Source organism: Canis aureus, chromosome 33 (genome assembly GCF_053574225.1).
Source record: "Canis aureus isolate CA01 chromosome 33, VMU_Caureus_v.1.0, whole genome shotgun sequence".
NCBI lineage: Eukaryota > Metazoa > Chordata > Mammalia > Carnivora > Canidae > Canis > Canis aureus.
In genome coordinates this window covers 21,262,814-21,283,333 of record NC_135643.1, presented here as the reverse complement: position 1 = coordinate 21,283,333, position 20,520 = coordinate 21,262,814, and the positions used below count along the sequence as shown (strand labels likewise).

The 20,520-nt window shown below is 39.8% G+C and overlaps 1 long non-coding RNA gene and 1 pseudogene across 1 annotated transcript in view; one reads left to right on the top strand and one right to left on the bottom strand.

The window, feature by feature from the left end:
• LOC144304392 (uncharacterized) overlaps nt 1–20,520 on the bottom strand; it is a 404,632-nt gene that overhangs the window by 109,578 nt on the left and 274,534 nt on the right. The window lies entirely within an intron of this gene.
• On the top strand, nt 6,050–6,932 carry LOC144304167 (small ribosomal subunit protein eS4, X isoform-like; annotated as a pseudogene).

The window sequence follows — 20,520 nt, the reverse complement described above, 5'->3', positions numbered from 1 at the left end:
TGCAACAACATGGATGGACCTAAAAGGTATAATGCTAAGTGAAATAAGTCAGATAAAGACAAATAGCACATGATTTCACTCATATGTGAAATTTAAGAAAAAAGAAGAAAAAAAGAGGCAAGCCAAAAAATAAACTCAAACTCAAACCTGAGAATAAACAGATGGTTACCAGAGGGGGAGGTGGCTGGAGAGGATGGGTGAAATAGGGGATCGGGATTAAGAGTGTACATATCATGATAAGCACTAGCAATATATGGAACTGTTGAATCACTATACTGTATACCTTAAACCAATAGAATACTGCATGTTAACCACCCTGGAATTTACAAAAAAAATTTCATTCCTTTTTATAGCTAATATTCCACTACATTGATATACAACATTTTGTTTACCCATTCATCAACTGGTGGATATTTGGGTTTTTCCACTTTTCAGCTACTATGAGTAATATTGCTATGAACATTCACATACTAGTTTTTATATGAACATACGGTTTAAATTCTCTTGGCTATATAAAACCAGGAATGGAATTACTGGTTCATATGGTAGCTCTATGTTTACCTTTTTGAGGAGCTGCCAAACTGTTTTCTGAAAATGCAGAGGGGTTTTAATTTTACCAGCAATATATGAGGGTTTCATTTCCTTTGCATCCTTTTCAACACTCGTTATTGTCTATCTTTTTTGATTATACAGTCATCCTGGTGGGGGGTTTAAATTTGCACTTCCCTATAGACAAATGGTGTTGAACATATTTTCATGTACTTATCGGTCATTTGGAGATTTCTTTTGGCTAAATGTCTTTCAGATCTTAGCCCATTTTTAAACTGTTTTTTTTAAACTTTGTATATTGTGTCTTTTTAAAATAAAATTTTTAAGGACAATTTTAGATTTACAGAAAAATTATGAAGTACAGAGAATTCACATATAATCTGTACCTAGTTTTCCTTATTAACATCTTACATTAGGATGATACATTTGTTACAATCAGTGAACCAATATTGATGCATTATTGTTGACTAAAATTTATATTGTATTCAGATTTCCTTAGTTTTTATCTAATGTCCTTTTTCTATTCTGGGATCCCATCCAGGATACCACATTGCATTTAGTTGTCATGTCTCATGGTTCTCTTGTCTGTGGCAGTTTCTCAGATGTTTCTTGTTTTTGGTGACCTCCACAGTTTTGAGAAACACTGGTCAAGTGTTTCAGAGAATGTTCTATTGGGATTTTCTGATGTTTTTCTCATGATTAGATTGGGGTAATCTGTCTTAAGAAGTAAGGCCACAGAGGTGCCATTTTCATCATATACTATGACATGACTTATCATTGTTAATATTAATTAACTTTGGTCACCTGGCTGAGTCGGTGTTTGTACAGTTTCTTTCCTCTCCCTTTTCCATACTATAGTCTTTGCAATGGAGTCACTAGGCATAGCCCACATCTAAGGAGTAAGGAGTTATGGCCACCTCTTGAGAGCAGAATATCTACATAAATTATTTGGAATTCCTCTGTGCATAAGATTTGTCTCTTCTTCTCTCTCTCTCTCTCTCTCTCTCTCTCTCTCATCTATCTACCTCTCATCCATCTATCTATATTTGTATAGACTCATGGATATTTATTTTATATTTTGGTTTTTACTATTGGTTTGTTTTTTGTTTTGTTTTGTTTTTACTATTGTTTTGTGGTAGCTTGAATTTTGTGGCAATAGAATTAGCAATGCATTTAGTAGTGCTATTGGTGAGCTGTGAAAGGTTGTTCAGTGACCTCTCAGAGCTGCCCAGATTTTTACTGTGCTTTAAACTGGACTGGAAACTTTATTCACTTGCCACAGTCAGAGGGTAGGAGGTATACACAGGAACTGTGAAATTCTTTTATGGCATAATGACATGGTGTCATTGGCCAGATTCGTAAACTGAGTAGCTTGAAATAGATACAGACAAAGCCACAAGCAGGATAAAGGGAGAGTGCTTTGGGTGTAAGATATAAAATTTATGCTTAGTTTGCTGTTTTCTGAGAAGGTCTTAGAGCTACTAGCTGCTTTCCCCAGATGCATACCGTAGAGGCTAAAGGAAATGCTACTCTTTCTTTAGCCACTCTGCCTTTCAAGTCACTTCTTGGCTCTCTGCTCCCAGAACTTGGCTCTGTGAGATCTCCCATAGGTGTAAAGTGGAGCCATGCTCCTAGTGTCCATAGAAACAAATCCATTTTAAAGGGACACATTTTAGACAGAATGCTTATGCCATGTTTGTTTATTTGAAAACAAATGGTCTTTTAGATGTGTGGGGTCACAACCTCCTTGCCCAAATTTCCATTGACATTGGTCAATTAAGAATTGTACATTTATTTTATTCCATTTTATTTTTTTAACAACAGATAATTGTACATTTATTTTTTTAAAGATTTTATTTATTTATCTGAGAGAAAGAGAGAGAGAGCGTGTGAGCATGCACAGGGGTGGAGGAGGGGCAGAGGAAGGAGAAACAGATTTCCCACTAAGCATGGATGATGTGGGGCTCGAGCCCAGGACCCTGGGATCATGACCTGAGCCAAAGTCAGACACTTAACTGACCGAGCCATCCAGGCATTCAAAGATTTAAATGGTAATTTTGAATGAATTTCCAGAGCCTGAGTTGTGGGCTAATATGAGTAGGGAAAATCCTGGGCACCACAGTCTGGGGGAAGTCCCCATATTCTGGTGGTCTTTATCTTCAGGAACCCTACTGGGTTATTACTTTGAAAGTCTGAATGCAAATGGTCTATATATACCATTTAAAGACAGAAATGGTCAGTGTGGATTAAAAAAATAAGATCTAAGTATAAGAAACCTATTTTACATGTAAATACTCAGACATATTATAAGTAAAGGATGGAGAAAGATACACCATGCTAACATTAATCAAAGAAAGCTGGAGCATATCTACATTCATTTCAGGCAAAGCCAACTTTTGAGCAAGAAAGGTTATCAGAAATAAAATGGGGCATTATATACATGATAAACGGTTTCAAGAGGACATAACAACCCTACACATATATGCACCTAACAATGAGCATTAAAACACAGGAGTAAAAACTGATAGAATAAAAAGAGCAATAGACAAATCCACTATTACAGTTGAAGACTTCATCGCCCCTTCATTAGTAACTGATATATCAAGAAAGCAGTAAATCATTAAGGATATAGATAACCTAAGCAGAGCTATCAATCAACTAGATTTAATGGACAAATAGAATACTTCATCCAATATCAGCAGAATGCATATTCTTTTCAATCTTACAGGGATTATTCACCAAGATAGACCATGTTCTCGATCATAAGACACTTTTTTTTTTTTTTTTTTTTTTTTACTTATGATAGTCATACAGAGAGAGAGAGGCAGAGACATAGGCAGAGGGAGAAGCAGGCTCCATGCACCAGGAGCCCGATGTGGGATTTGATCCCGGGTCTCGAGGATCGCGCCCTGGGCCAAAGGCAGGTGCCAAACCGCTGCGCCACCCAGGGATCCCAATCATAAGACACACTTTAATAAATTTAGAAGTACAAAAATCTTACAAATAATATTCCCTGATAACAATGAAAATAAACTAGAAATAAGTAATGTAAGGATAGCTGGATAATCCCCCAAATATTTGAATTTTAAACAACACAGTTCTAAATAACCCATGAGTCAAAGAAGCCTCAAAGAAATCTAAAAATATTTTTAATTCTCTTTGAAAGAAACTACAAAGGAAAAGATTGAAAAAGTTGGCCAGACAAACAATAGAAACAATAAAAGCTTTGTCAAAAAACCTCACAGAGAAAATGGAAAAAAACAGCAGAGAAAAATATCTACAGCAAATATAAATAGAAAATCCAGATATTATTTATTTATTTATTTATTTATTTATTTATTTATTTATTTATTTTGAAAATCCAGATTTTTAAAAGTCACTCAGACCTCAACAGATAAATAACATGAACCATCAGTCACAAAAGAGCAAATTCAAGAGTCTAATAAGCATAATAAAACAATTTGCTAGAATTAAAAGAAATATATTTTTCCTATTAAATTATCAAATATTGAAAAATGATACTATTCTATTGAGCTATACATTTGAAATTAGCGCAGTTTACTGAATGTATGCTGAAATCCATTTTAAAAATTCTATGCAATATTGACAGGAATTTAGTAAGAAAGTCATTTTTATATTTTGCTCGTAATAATTTAAATTACAGCAACCTTTCTAGAAAACAATATAACCAGTTATCAAGAGCATTAATAATGTTCATATACTTTAATCCAGGATTTCCACTTCTAAAATATGACACAATTTATACATAAAGACATCCTTTAAATGAATGAAAATTAGGAGCAAAAAATCCACAACAGATTAATGCTTACATATATTAAGGTAAATCTAGTAGGATTTTAAGAAGCTATCAAATACTAATTTAACAAGTTTTTTAGTGATAGACTGTTTTGGGAATGAACAATATACAAAATTATAAATATAGTATAAACACAATTTTATATTGAAATACCAAGAAAAAGAAAATAAGGAATTATGACAAAATAATTAGTGGTATTGTATTGCCTCTAGCTATCAGAGTTATGGGTCATTTTTTGGAGTCATTGTTTTTTTTACTTCTCTATAATTTTTTGGCACAGTGCATATTTTCTAAGTGAACATTCAGTACTTCAATACTAAAAAGAGTAAATAAAAATAAACTCCGGGCAGCCGGGGTGGCTCAGCAGTTTAGTGCTGCCTCTGGCCCGGGGTGTGATCCTGGAGACCAGGGATCGAGTCCCATGTCAGGCTCCCTGCATGGAGCCTGCTTCTCCCTCTGCCTGTGTCTCTGCCTCTCTCTCTCTCTCTCTCTCTCTCTCTGTCTTTCATGAATAAATAAATAAAATCTTAAAAATAAATAAATAAATAAATAAATAAATAAATAAACTCCAAGTTTCTGAAATCCTCTGTTTTCTGTTACTCCTCCTACTAGGTCCTAAAGTATCTTCCAAGGTGAAGGCCAAAGTTCACCCTTTCTACGAAACCCCTCTTGACCCTCAGACAGTCATGCACTCCTTTGTGTTTGTCAACTCTTTCCATGTAGCTCTCACCTGTTGCTCCCACTAGACTGAGGAGTAGGAGCCATGTCTTGCCTCTTATCTCCCTGGTACCCAGAACAGCATCTGGTACAAAATAGATATTTAATTAATCATTATTATGATTATTGGCCGGCTCAATTCACTATTCCCCTGATTCTCTTGCTGGAGATTCATATCCTTGCCCAGCTGATACTTCTGAGAAACCAGAGAAATAGGAAACCATGAGGGCAAAGACATTTCTCAGCCCTATCAAGGACCGACTTTCGTTTTCCTGCCCATGCCCACATGATTAGAAGTGGGATCCAAGATATGAGTATCATTTCTGTCCCTGGCAGGAGAAACAGCATCATGTTCTGAAACAGAATGAGTAGCTTGTGGTTATTTCTGCCACAGCTGAACTCTGATCTTTCTTTTCTATAGTGAATGGATTAGACTGTCCCAAGTAAAATCAGTTGAAAACTTGTAGGTGAAAACATCTTCACATCTTAGGTTTCTTTATAGTTCCCTTAAGATCTGGTCCTGAGAGTAGCTTTTTTTTTTTTTTTTTTTTTATTTATTTTTTAAGATTTATTTACTATTCATGAGAAACAGACACACACACACACACACAGACAGAGAGAGAGAGAGAGAGAGAGAGGCAGAGACATAGGCAGAGGGAGAAGTAAGCCCCTCACAGAAGCGGGCCCAATGTGCGACTCGACCCTGGATCCCAGGATCACGACCTGAGCCTAAGACAGGTGTGCAACCGCTGAGCCACCCAGGCGTCCCCTGAGAGTAGCCTTTCTTGATTCAGGTCTATATGAGCAGATGAGTCTAAAATTTCTTCCTTCATGAATGCCTAGGAAGAAGCTTTCCCACATACCTTTATACAAATGAGGTAGTTACAAAATGCATTAGTCACTATGGCAAAAAGAGCCTAAATTTTGATGCTGTTGCTTCTCTTCCTAAAAATGAAAACCAGGTCTAAAAACAACAACAACAACAAAACAGCCATGAGATGAAAGTATATGCATCGCTGGCTCTTCATGACTAGCACAGCCATGACTCATGGTCCTAAGAAGCATCTGAAGCATGTGGAAGCTCCAAAGCATTGGATGCTGGATAAACTGACTGATGTGTTTGCCCCTTGTCCATCCATTGGTCCCCATAAGTAGAGAGAATATCTCCTTCTCATCATTTTCCTAAGGAACGGACTTAAGTATGCCCTAATAGGAGATAAATAAAGAAGATCTGTATGCAGGGTTTTATTAAGATTGATGGCAAGGTCCAAACTGATATAACCTACTCTGCTGGTTTTATGGATGTCACCAGCTTTGACAAGACTGGGAAGAATTTCCATTTGATCTATGACACCAAGGGTCACTTTGCTGTTCATTGGGTTATACCTGAGGACACCAAGTATAAGTTGTGCAAAGTGAGAAAGATTTTTGTGGGGACAAAAAAATCCCTCATCTGGTGACCCATGATGCTTTCACCATCTGCTATCTTGATTCCCTTATCAAGGTGAATGACACCATTCAGATTGATTTGGACTCTGGAAAGATTCCTAATTTCATCAAGTTTGACACTAGTAATCTGTGTATGACAACTGGGGATGCTAACCTGGGAAAAATTGGTGTGATCACCAACAGAGAGAGACATCCTGGTTCTTTTGATGTAGTTCACGTGAAAGATGCCAATGGCAACAGCTTTGCCACCTGGCTCTCCAACATTTTTGTTATTGGCAAAGGCAACAAACCATGGATTACTCTTCCCCGTGGAAAGGGTATCCATTTCACCATCACTGAAGAAAGAGACAAGAGACTAGTGGCCAAACAGAACAGTGGGTAAGATGGTCTCTATGTGATGTGTTTGGAAGTCTTTATACTGAAAGATAATATAGCATGAAAAAAAAGTATATGCATCACTGAATGACATGAGACCAAAGTGAATGATCTTAAATCCAAAGAGATGAGCTCTTATTCTACACATGATTCCAGAACAATGATAGAGGTTCTTTTTTCCCTCTGTGAGAGTTAATGTGTCACCTTGGCTAGATCATGGGACTCAAATTTTTTTAAAAAGATTTATTTATTCATAAGAGACACAGAGACAGAGAGAGGCAGAGACACAGGCAGAGGGAGAAGCAGGCTCCATGCAGGGAGCCCGAAGCGGGACACTATCCCAGAACTCCAGGATCATGCCCTGGGCTGAAGGCGGCGCTAAACCGCCGAGCCACCCAGGCTGCCCGGGACTCAGATATTTGGTTAAATATTTTTCTGGATGTTTCTGTGAAGGTATCTTTTAGTGAGAATAACATTTAAATCAGGAGAGCTTAGGTCTTAATAGAAAAAAAGGCTCACTTCCCCAAGGAAGAAAGAATTCTTCCAGCTCCTGCTTTTGGATTCCAGAGTCTCCAGACTGCTGGCTTACCCTGCAGATTTTGGACTTGCCAAGCCTCCAAATCATGTGAGTCAATTTCTTAAAATAAATCTCAGTCTCTCTCTCTCTCTCTCTCCCTCTCTCTCCCTTTCCCTGTCGCTCTCAATCTCAATCTTTACATTCTGTTGCTTTTGCTTCTCTAGAGAATACTATTACCTCCTGCTATTGCTGAATTGTTAGATCAAGTGATGCCCCTGTGGCATGTTACCATTGGAAAATAAATCTAATAAAGCTGTATAAAACCATTTAGAGCTGTGGGTGAAGAGAGTACAATCCTTATTATTAACAAGGACATCTACCTCTTCAGGAATATAAAGTATTTTATTGTTAACCCTCGTTTTGAAGATGAAGCCATGTTAATAGTGTGTCAGAGCTGTGATTTTGCTTGGATCTTTGAGCAGGATGGTATGGGCAATGTTGAATATCCCTAGTCTTTCTCCAATCATTGGTGATGAAAAGTAGGCAGGTAAAGAACCATCTATTTCTTTGCAAGCCACTAAGTATTAGAGATTGATGCCATATTAGTTTCCAGTGGTTGTTTTAAGGGATTACCATGGGCTGTTTAGTTTTACTTATTTATTTTTTAAAGATTTATTTATTTGAGAGAGAGAGAGCAAGCATGTGGAGGGGGAGGGGCAGAGGGAGAGAGAGAAAGGTTTAAGCAGGCTCCATGCTGAGTGCTGAGCCCCCAGGGGGCTTGATGTCATGACCCTGTGCTCATGACCTGAGTGGAAACCAAGAGTCAGACGCTTAACAGACTGCGTCACCCAGGTGCCCCACCATGAGCTGTTTAAAACAACAGAAATCTTTTCTCGTTCTTGAGGCCAACAGGCACAAACCAGTTTCACTAAGGCTAAATGAAGGTGTCATGTTTCCTCTGGAGGCATTAGGGGACAATCCATTCCTTGTTTCCTCCTTCTGGTGGCTGCCAGCTTTCCTTTACTTGTGGCTTCATTCCTCCACCTCTAAGGCTTCCTGGCCACATTAGTTTTCATTTCTCTTTAGTTGCCTCTAATCTGGAACAGTTTTTAAATCTTTCCTTGACCATTATAACTTTGAGAATTTTGAAGATCATAGACCATTTTATAGAATATCCTCCAATTTGGATCTGTCTGATGCCTCCCCATGAGTAGGTTTTGATTATGTTTCTTTGGCAGGGCTATCATGGAAGTGGTACCGTGGCTCGTTGTAGTCCGTTGGCACAGATGTTTGACTCTGCTTCATTACCAGTGATGTTAACTTGGATCACCTGATTACAAAGGTGTTTGCTAGCCTTCTCCAGTGTAAATTTACTGTGCTTTCCTTAGTAATTAGTGAATATTTTGAGGGGCAGTACTTAGGGATTTCGTGAATATTCTACTGTTCATCAGACCTTCACTTTTTCCATTTATCTATCTAAATATTTATATATTTATATAATGGATTTCTCTGTTTTATGTGTTTTAATCATTACTCTCATCATTTATTTCAATGCTCTCTCAGATTTAGCCAGTGGGAGCCTCTTCAAACTGACTTCTGTTTCCTTTTGACTGTCCATCTTTTTTTTTTTTTTTTTTTTTTTTTGAGCACTTCCTTATTTAGGGCTGAACAAGATGTTTCAGGCTCATCATTTACTTTTTCTGTCTGAGCTCTGGGATAAGCTATTTTTCCAAGTACCCCTGATTCCTTTAGTGGATAACTATATAGATACAGTGCTATTAATTAATTTAATTAATTAAACTAAATAGACATATATTTAATTAATTAATTTATTTATTTAAAATATTTTATTTATTTTTTCATGAGAGAGAGAGAGAGGGGGGGGCAGAGATACAGGCAGAGAGAGAAGCAGGCTCTATGCAGGGAGCTGGACGTGGGACTCGATCCCTAGTCTCCAGGATCACGCCCTGGGCCCAAGGCGGCACTAAACTGCTGAGCCGCCGGGCTGCCCCATATGTTTAGTCTAATTAATTTATTGTGCATACACAAGTGGGAAGAGGGGGAGAGGGAGAGAGATCATCTCAAGCAGACTCTGCACTGAGCACAGAGTCTGACACACAGGGCTTGATCTCACGACCTGAGCCAAAATCAAGAATTGGATACTTAACCAACTGAGCCACCCAAGTGCTCCCAGTGGAGAATGATATTTAGAATGAAGACCTGTGTGTTACATGTGGTCATTTCCATTGGGGAGTTGCTAGTCCCAGGCCCTTTCAGGGAAATTTACATATACATACACATTTACAATTATATTTGTTTATCTTACATATATTGAAAACTAAGGTATTAACCACGTTAATATCTTCGATTGTAATCCAACAATATAGGCTTCATTATGATTTTCTCTCTTTCCATATTTGTAACTCTGAGAGTGAGAAACTTGCCTCCCATCATACATAGTATATTTACATAATTGATCTCACCCTGCTCATTCTCTGACACCCTGCTCTGAGCCACCACATCTCTTCACCCCTTCACCAAACACCTACCTTTCACGGTCCTTCATAATGATTTTTGGACTAAATTGTTCAGAAAGGAAAGGGAAAGGAAAGAGAACAATTCTGTTCAGCCAATTTTTATGGAATGTGTACTATAGGCAAATGACTATGCTGGGTGCTGTTTGGGATATAGAAGGAAACAAGATGCTTTTGAGTTTGATTGAAAATAGCATCCCATTGTAGTTTTAATTCGTATTTCACTTATTATGAGTGAGGATGAGCATCTCTTAAGTTTCATGTCCCTATTTCCATTTTATTGGGCTGTTTTTATTAATACCCTATGCCTATTTTTCTACTGGGTTTGGGGTCTTTTTCTAATGATTTCTAGGAAAGGTTGAGAAGGATCTGGTTGGTCAGGGTTGAGGTCAGGAATTCTGCCAGAACTGTGCCAGGTGCTAGAGATGGATGGGAAGCAGTCCTTGAACTGAGTGTTTCTCTCTAGATTACCACAAGTGGAAAGAATCACCTGTTTCAAGTATTTAGGAAATAGCCACAAGTTCAAGTAGTGGGGCTGAAGGTTCATGGTGTGCTTCAGCAGGAGCACAGTCCCATTTTGGGCAAAGAAAGGTTCTTAGTGTGTTATGTTGGGCTCCCTAAAATCAGACTCTGATATGGGGGTTACCTTTTCAAGTGATTTTTTTTAGAGTCCTCTCAGGAGAAGACAAGTGAGAGAACCAGGACAGGTTAAAGGAGGAAAGGTAAGCAAGAATGCAGTCCCCTGGGGAGACTAGCTCATCCTGGCCCCATGGGGAAGCTCTGGAGCATGAACCACGTCACAGGGATGATCAGCCCTTCCTGGAGAGAAGTGACCTGCCGTTTGCGCTCCACATCAGTAAGTGTTTGGCTGAGGAGTGGGGAGAGCATAGCTTCCAGGTCAAGATGGCTTCAGTTTGGTGGAGGCGAGTTCTCTAAAGGGAGCAGCTGAGAGCTGTTAGCAGCCGCCACTTATAGCAGCTGAAAGGCAAGGGCACCTCTGGGCAGACCCTCAACAGCTTCCATTGCATTAGTAGGACCCAGAGTCCTCCTGAGAATCTTGCAGTACAGATCCAACTGTGTACTTGAATGTCCCCTAAAAATGTCCCCAAATAGCAAGTGAAAACCTTTCAATAAAAGCTAATGGATATAGCCCAGAAACACAACTGTGAAACTTATGAATCAGTTTGACTTGCAGTTGCTCGCCTAGGATAATCATTTGTTATCTTGAGCAAGACACTCTGCTGGGACTCAAATGTTAGTTTATGAACATTTTGATTATTCTTGAGTCCCAGCTGTAAAATGCCAGAAACTTGACTCTTCTAAATATATCACTTATTACAGGTGGTAATGGCTCCAATGATGGTGGCAGAGGTTAGCCCAAGCAAGTATTTATAATTGACAATGAATGCATGAGCAGGATGCTAATGGATGGATGTGCTGATTACTTTCCCCTGTCACAAACATTGGCTCTTGTTTGGCTTAACTGTCAAACTGACACTGCAGATGAGAAATGAGAGAATGCTGGCAGAGATCCATGGTGGGGAAGAATATTAAGAAAATTAGCAAATATTAAGAAAATTAGCAAATTGTGTAACTTTTGATGATTCTTTTTCCAAATATAAATTGTTTGTGGGTGTTAGCAGGAGGTTGTGGCTTAATTATAGGCCTAAAAAAAAAAAAACAATTAGATTTACAAGTAGGTTTGGATTTTTGAAGTCTTTCATTTAAGCACAGGAAACCAAGCTGATGACATCTTGTTGGATTCAGGTGGATATATTTGAATTTGGATGTATACATAAAACAAACATTTTGCTCTTCCCAGTCATTTCCTATTATAAATATGAGTGTTGAGTTTTTCATTATAACATGTAATGTGTTTTTATATATACTTGCATATATTTGTTTGGCTTGTCAGTAACATTGTTGTACGTATTCATGGTGGCCTTGGCTGGCGGGATTATCATTCGTGAAGGTGACCACTCTTTTCAGCAGAGTTGTGTTGGTGGCTTTACGTTTGGATATTTTTCGTGGCTGAACCTCTCAGCTGCTGAGTGTGCCTTTCAATGTCATACATTAGCTCTTGCTGACAAGGCCCCAAATGCCGACGTGTGGGGGCGTGCCTTCCTGGCAGGAGTGTGGGTTGTAGTTATGCACAACAGACAGGCCTTGAGCTTGTGGGTACTAGTGACCTACAACACTTTGACCTGCTTATTCTGTGGGCTTTCTCATTGTATATCAGTGAGTCACAAAGCAGACAGTGAATGCCAGGGGAGCAGATGTGGTGAACACAGTGTACATGAGTGTCTTGGAAAGAGTGACTCTGTGGACTATTGTTTTTCCAATGAATCTGCCGTGGCCCTATTTGGACCTCCTTCATTACAGCCGTAGGACTTGACTTGAAGCCATTTTAAAAACTCCCATATTCAAAAAAAAAAAAAAAAAAAAAAAGCTCCCATATTAAGAGTGAGAAGAAGATAGAGGGAACCAGCAGCTGTGTCCACTGATGGGGTAAAATGGGCTTTTGGTCATAGCCTTTCCTAGAGGAAGAGCTATGCAGGGATGTGTGTACCTTGCAGTTTTTAATCTCTGACACAGCAATGCAGCTTTGCTTTGAGATAAAGGGCCCTATTGCCTCCTTCAATTGCTGTGCGAGTTTCTCTGGGTGTCAGAATAGCAGTGGCAGGTGACACTTCACATCATAGTAGCTCAAGGCTCATACTGAGAACTTACTATATTCCAGGCACTGTGCCTAAGGAAAACATGTGCTCTATCTTATCAAGTCCTTCTAATGGCCCAGTGTGGTACTAAAGATTCTAGGAGTGAGTGAGTACCTTTATTGTCCGTATTTTGCAGTCAAGAAAGTGGGATCTTGAGGAATTTGAATAAGTTTGTTGAGGTCACAGAGTTAGCAACAGAAGAGCTAGACTTCCTACCCCAACTTTCCTGATATCAAAACCCATGGTTTTAGCCACACGGTTAAATGGGCTCCAGGGCCAGTGCATGTGTGTCTGGCCATAGCTGAACTCTGCATGCTGAGCATACACAGCACAGGTGAGTTCCTGTTTTTACAGTTACCTGGTATGGCTTTTTAATCCTAACCACTTGAACTGACATATTTATTCAGGTGAGTTTCTCTGATCACTTTAACCGAAGTTCCTGACTTGTCACCATTGTTGTTTGCTCTGCAAATTTAGGTTGATGCCAGATCCTGTTGCCTTCACTTTCCCAGCTCCTTGAATCGGCTCGTAACCCTTGCCACATAGTCCTAGACAAGGCTCAGGTCAGCCCATTTCCTTAGAATTCTTGTCCCCACACCTTTCTGTAGGAGTCAGTGTCAAAATCTTGCTAGAACTGTTCTCTCCATCTGTCACTGCACACGTGCTGTTCCACTGAAAGCCTTGATGGTTATCCTCCACTGAGTGCCAATCAGGGCCATGGCTTTTTCTTTCCTTCTCCAAGTCACTGAAAAGCACGTTGTTTTCCTTATTTCCATTGTCTGCCCTACCCAGGCCCACTGCTCACCACTTCCACCATTACTACCCTACTCTGTCAGTAGTGCTTGACTACTGCAATGACCTTCTACTCTTATTCCCCTGTATTAGGTACCTATTGCTGTACTAACAAATGATACCAAAATATAATGACTTAAAAACAATACTCTGAAAACCAAGAGCAGCTTAGCTGGGTGCCTCTGGTTCAAAGATTCTTGCAAAGTTGCTGTCATCTCAAGATTTGACTGGGGCAGAGGGATCTACTTCCAATTACTCATGTGGCTGCCACAGGCTTCAGCTCCTCATGGGCTTTGGACTGTAGGGCCTAGTTCCTTGTCACATCCTGTGGACTTCTCCATAAGGTAGCTTACAGTATGGCAGCTAGCTTCCCCCAGAGGGAAGCTGAGAGAGGGAGGGAGGGAGGAAATGTAAGGGAGAATATTCAAGATGGAAGCCACAGTCTTGTAGCCTAATCTCAGAAGTGATACCCTGTTACTTCTATCATATTCTATTCATTATAAGTGAGTCAGTAAGTGCAGCTTCTACTCAAGGGGAATATAGAGAGGTAGGAACACCAGAAGGCGGGAATCAGGAGGGGCTATCTTAGAGTTGGCCTACTAGATCCTCTGTCATCTACTCTATCCAGCAGCCAGATATATATTTTTTTTAAAAGATTCATTTATTTATTTGAGAGAGAGAGAGAGAGAGAGAGAGAGCACAGTGGGGGAAGGGCAGAGGGAGAGAGAGAGAGAATCTTAAGCAGACTCCATGCTCAGCGTGGAGCCAGACACAGGGCTCCATCTCAAGACCCTGAGATCATGACTTGAAGCGAAACCAAGAATCCCATGCTTAACTGACTGAGCACCCAGGTGACCCCTAGATATATAGTTTTAAAAAAACTTTTTTTGGGGGGGATAATTAAAGATTCCAAGGATGTGATTTTAAAATATAAATCAGGAACCTGAGCATGGAGTCTGCTGAGATTCTTTCCCTCTCCCACTCATGCTCTTTCACTCTTTCTCCCTCCCTCCTAAATAAATCTTTAATATATATATATTCAGGGGCACTTGGGTGGCTCAGTCAGTTGGGCATCCAATTCTTGATTTTGGCTTAGGTCATGATCTCAGGGCTGTAGGATTGAGTCCCATGCAGGCTCTGTGCCCAGCTGGTAGTCTGCTTGGGATTCTCTCTCTCTGCCCCTCCCCCTACTCTTTCTCCCTTTCTGTTTTGCTCTCTCAAAAATAAATAAATCTTTAAAAATATATATATAAGTCAGATCATGTCAGCTGGTCAAAACTTTTGAATGACTTCCCAATGTCCAAAGCCCTTATCATGACCTATAGATTCCTTCAGGAATCTCAGCTATTTTTCTGACCACTTTTCTTTCCTTTCACTCTGTCTTTGCCTCCTTTATCCTTCCTATGTAGACCTTCACTATTTCTGCCAAACCCACTCCTGCCTTGGAACCTTGAACTTGCTGTTCCCTCTGCATTAGACACTTTTCCCTTCATTCAGATCTCTTTGGAATGGAAGTGGCCCCTTCTCAGAAACACCTTCCCTGGCCACCCTAACTAGAATGCACCCCTTGTTAGTTCCTACTCTCTTATTTGTTTTAATATTTATCCTTGTCACACATCACTTACCTGACAATTTATAATTACGTGTATATTTCTGTATCATCTGCTAGAATATTAAACTCCTTGGAGGTAGGGACTTGGTTTTGTATTTGCTTGTATCCTCAGTGCCTAAGACAATGCCTTGCTGTAAATAGGTGATTTATAATATGCCCGCTGCATTGAATCATGTGGAGGCAATGAACAAGATCTATACCCACCAAAACCCAAAGGAAAAATAAAATGGTTTTTATGACATCCTTATTCTGTACTCCACACACCATGTCCTGCCCTCAAGGTAGCCGCTCAGTCATTCAAGTCCACCAAACAGCAACTTGGAGTTTCTATCATCAAGATGTTAGGATTTGAATTCAATCCTTGGAGCACACTGCAAACCCACAAAAAGCCCAAAAGTAGCTTTATGGGAAAGCTGTTTTCAGTCTCCTTTGTCTTTGAATGTGAACACAGCAGTCTTTCTCTTGGGAGTGCGTAGCAAGGTGTGATGCAATTCGTGGCTGAGAGTGCGGAGGTTGGTGAGTGTGGGGTGATTGAGGTGTTGGCTGGGGCAGTGGGGAATTGAGCAGTTTTGTAAGCATTTCTTGCAAGCACTGTAACTTCAGTTCAAACCTCCTGTACAGTGAAAAGCCCAAGGCTGAATGATGGATTCTGTTGTCTTGCTTCAATAATAAAATATCAAGGATATTTTAGTGTCAAGTTTCTGATGTACCTTTTAGTATGTCAGGCTTTTATCCTGAACTCCATAACTTGTGAGAAGATGCTTGAGGCTAGTGCAAGGGATGGTGAAGGGGATATGTGAAGTGATTTTTATCACAGTGTGGTGAGAAAAGAATTTCATTCTTTTTGTGTTAAAAGAGGAGCACTGGCTTTGTGCACATTGCACCTGAGAACTTGACAGGACCACAAGAGGAGTCTCTGGCTGTTTTATGGGATTTTTCCTGCTTTAAAACATTAGAATCTCTTATATAATCCACAGACTATTTTTACTGAGCAGCACTTGAATGTGAGAAGAGTCCTTTAGAATAATTTATATGGAACAAATTTAGTGGCAGCATCTTTATTTCCTGTGTGGATTTTTAGAGGCCTTTAAAACAACAACAAACCTTTTTCCTCTCAAAATCATGCACTTTGGAAAACAGTAGCTTAATACTATCTGGAAATCAACTAAAATAGAAAAGACTTATTTGTCCAAATCTGGATTTTTCTCACCTTTAAAATCAGGCTTATATAGTCAATGTCTAGGATTATCATGAACATTAAATGAGATGATATAACCACGGATCTAAGCTCCAAGTTTTACAAAGAGCAGCCCTCCCGTAAATTGTTCTCATCCTTGTTATAATATTATTATTTTAAGAAGAAGAAAGAAAAGTAAAGCATTCAACTCGGAGTCTTAACAGCAATTTAAGGAAGTAGCTCCGAAAGACATGACTAGTCAAAGAGCAAGCTGCTGCTGACCATTTTGTACCAAAATGCACAACTTTCAGGTTTCAGCTGGTTAAGTACCAGTGCCTTCCTTCTATTATTCAGAGTTAAATATTATATTCTTAACAACAATTAATTTGTATGCATTTTAAGTTTTACTTAAAAAAAAATAGGTTATGGGGCCCCTGCGTGGCTCAGTTGGTTAAGTGTCTGTCTTCAGCTCAAGTCATGATCCCAGGGTCCTGGGATGGAGCCCCATGTCAGGCTCCCTGCTCAGTGGGGAGTCTACTTCTCCCTTTCCCTCTGCCCTCCCCCTGCTCATGCTCTTTCTCTCTCTCTTTCTCTATCGCAAAGAAATAAAAATCTTTTAAAAATAAAAAAATAGATAATGCATTGACTTGTTTCAAAATACAGATGGCACAAAGGATGCATAGTGATAAATCTGCCATTCTTCCTGCCACCAGCTCCCTCTTGGAGGCAACTAAGGTTAATAATTTCCTTTTTTTTTTTTTTTTTTAAGAGAGGGTTGGGGGTAGGGCGAGGGACAGAGAGACTCTCCATGCCTAGTGTGGCGCCCAGTGCAGGGCTTGATCTCACGATCCTGAGATCATGACCTGAGTGGAAATCAAGAGACACTTAACCAACTGAGCCACCCAGGCACCCCAAGGTTAATAATTTCTTGATAGTCTAGTTAAATACAAAGATTTGTGTCTCTTTTCTCCTTCACACAAAGTGAAGCGCATAGCACTTGCTCTGTATCTTCTGTTTTTCACTTAGCAAATTGTGTTAACAATAATCCTCATTTTTTTAATGGTTGTATATAATTCTTTGTAGGAGTGACCATAATTTAGGAGTCTCCTATCAATGAAAATCAGGTTGTTTCAGCCCTTTGCTATCGCAGTTACAGTGAATAATCTTGTGCACATGTTATTTTTCACAAATGCAAGTATTCTTAAAGGGTGAAATTGAACAAAAGTCATTTGGTAGTAATTGCCAAAAGGCCTCTGGAGCAGTGGCATCCAGCCCCACTGTCGCCTGCAGTGTACGGGCAAGACTGTTTCCCCACAGTCACCACCACAGAGGTGATAACAAATGTTCTTTCGCTCTGATATGTTGATAAGTGAAATTTTATTTGTATTTCTCTTATGAGTATAAATGAACACCTAAAAAGATATGCTTAAGAGCCTTTTCTGTAAACTGTTCACTCTTCCCCTTTGTGCATTTCTCTTTTGGGCTGTTGGTAAATCAGGATGCTAAAGAGTGGAGTGTACTGAATAGTGGAAAGAAATAGGTCTTCAAGTTGGTGGCTCAATACTCAAATTCTGGATCAATCTTTCATTGATTATGGAAATGCTTTTGTGCTTCTGTTTCTTCATCTCTCAACTGGTAATAGTGGTGTCTCCTTCATAGGGCTCTAGGAGTATAGCCAGGGTGCTGAGGTGCAAAAGCACCTGCTCCCAGATTTCCAAACAGACCAAGTTTGGCTACCAGCTGCTGACAAAATATCCAAAGGCAGAGACATGAGTGGTGGTAAAACAAGAAAGGAATTTAGGTCAATGAGGCCAACATCAGGAAGACAGTGGACTAGGACTAGCATCTCAAAGGCTGTCTCCAAAGTGCCAAAAATACTTCCAAGCTTATATAAGAAAAATGCAGGACAAAAGCTGATGGGTATATGTAGGTGGGCAAAGAAGATCAATCAAGTGAATCATTGTCTGGGAGTCGATGGTGGGAGGTTATTGGGGGAAAGTGGGGTCTTGCTGGCTCAGGGCAGTCCTTATTGCTTGAGGGGGTAGTTTTGGTTTCCATTAGGGTTGCTTTGCCTGCAGAGTCTTTTGCCTGGGTTAAGAGATAAGCTGGAAAGATCTTAATCAATTAGAAAGTTTGAGTTAAAAGTGGAGGTAGCTGGAGTCCTCATTCAGGTTGATTAAAAGAGATAATTTATGTAACAGTACAATATCTAGCCCTTCGTAAGGGGCTCAATAAGTTAAAAGTGTTTTTTTTTTCCCCTCTTCCCATGATTTTATGAAGATTGCAACAAACAGTTTTCCATATTCCTAAGGAGCCACATATAAATCCTAAGAAAAAAGAAAAGGAAAGAATGAAAGAAAAAAAAGGCCTGGAGAGGAAGGAATAGAGGGTGGGATGGAGAAGTCAAGTTTTCTTGGCTTAGGTGTCTTGAATCCTTTTTTATCTTCTTGCCCAGAATGTTTCTAAAGCCACTTCTTCCTCTGACGGTGGTCAGGGAATACAGGCTAATTTTAATATTAGTATAAGCAAAACATAATTAGGGAAGTAAATCTGTGTCTGGATGTACTTTATGCATTACAAAGCAATATGGAATATAACTTTAAAAAGACTTTGCTGCTCAGCATTATTTGGAGAGTTATTGGGGCCTTGCCCAATATTAAAATTGACTTTCCCGAATGTTTGCCGAACTAACTTGGTGCACTTTTTCTTTTTTGCTAGCAAAACAGCAAAAATGTCATCTTCTAGTCCCTCTTCTGGGCTGGCGTGTGTTATTACTCTCTGTATCAGCAGTGCCCAGCTCAGTGCCAAGCACGTAGAGGAGCCTGATTCTAATTGAATCATGGATTGAGATGTGTGCTCTTGAAACGCAAGATGAATCACGGTTAAACCCCCAAAGAATGAAAACATCTCTGACTTTCAAAAAGGACATTGATGCATTTCTCTGCTCTATATCCATTTAATATGTGGAGTTATCTATAGAGCCGTGCTTTTCAACTTTTTTTTTTTAGTTCCCAAGATCCTATTTTTATTTTCAGATTTCCTCTCTCTGACTCACTAAATGTGATATGCTATATATTCATATGAAATAAAAATAATTGTAAATCTGTTTTGTGAATTACTTAATATCTCGTGGGATAGATGGAAAGATGGTAAGGTGTTGTAAAGCCATGATGGAAAAATCATGCTCTGGAAATTCCAGGATGCAACATTTTAATAGCCTCAAAGAAGGCTGAATGCTGAGGATGACTTTCTCATATTTCTTCTCTTTCTAGCCATTTTAAACTCAGTGGCTCTGCTCTCTATAGGCCTAGGTTGCAGTTTATTTGGAGTAAACATGGCTCGTTTTCAACATGGATTTCTCCAAGCTAAGAATGAGACATTCTCACAAGCCCCGCGTTTGCTCACCAAAAGTGGACAGTCTGATCTTGTGCTTCACTTCAGAGAAAGCACACAGATGACCAAACAGTCTACATTTTCACTTCTGGCAACCTGTGGCCTTTACCTGCAGAGACCTGCCTCCTCTGTGTGTGTGTGTGGGGGGGGGGGGGGCGGGGGCATTTACAAACTCCTCCTTCCTCACACAGTGCCTCCGCCCACACCCTGGGGCAACCTGGAGTCTGGCTTTTAGTGGCCAGCACATGAGCTCTCTGGTGTCTGGGAAGACTGCAGGGATGAACAACCCAAAATATTTCTATATTTTAACATACTTGAGCCTTAGGAATATTTGTCAGAGGTGGCAGGATGGTCAAGTGTTTCAAAGACCTTTCTGGAAGAGTGCTGGCCTGGAACCCTGAAGTCCCAGGTGGGATTATGGACAGTACACACTGCTCCAGAGGGTGGCCATTGACTCATTGAACCCTTTCCCTCTCCTTAGCCCCTTTCTCATGTTTATCCCTTTTCCTTATCACTGACATCTCCTTTGGGAACGTGCACAGAATGAGCAAAGGCAACACATCTTGATTAAATCTATGGCTTGCTAGTTAATTTGGTAAAGGAGGGTTGATTGCATTGGCAGATTCTCGGTGGTTCAGCATCAAGATCCCCTTGTTCCGGAGACCTCAAACCATGGGTAGTTGAAAGTTGCCGACTCACAATCTTATAAATTCAGGCTTCTAGGCTTGAACATAGCCTTAGGGATAGGAAGCCGATAGTTTAGCAGAAACTCTCACAGCTAAGAGCTTGGGTGGGGGAGTGACTCAGCAGAGGCTCAGGAGGCAGGATACTAACTGGCTGATTTGTCTCAGGGAACATTTTCTGAGGAGTG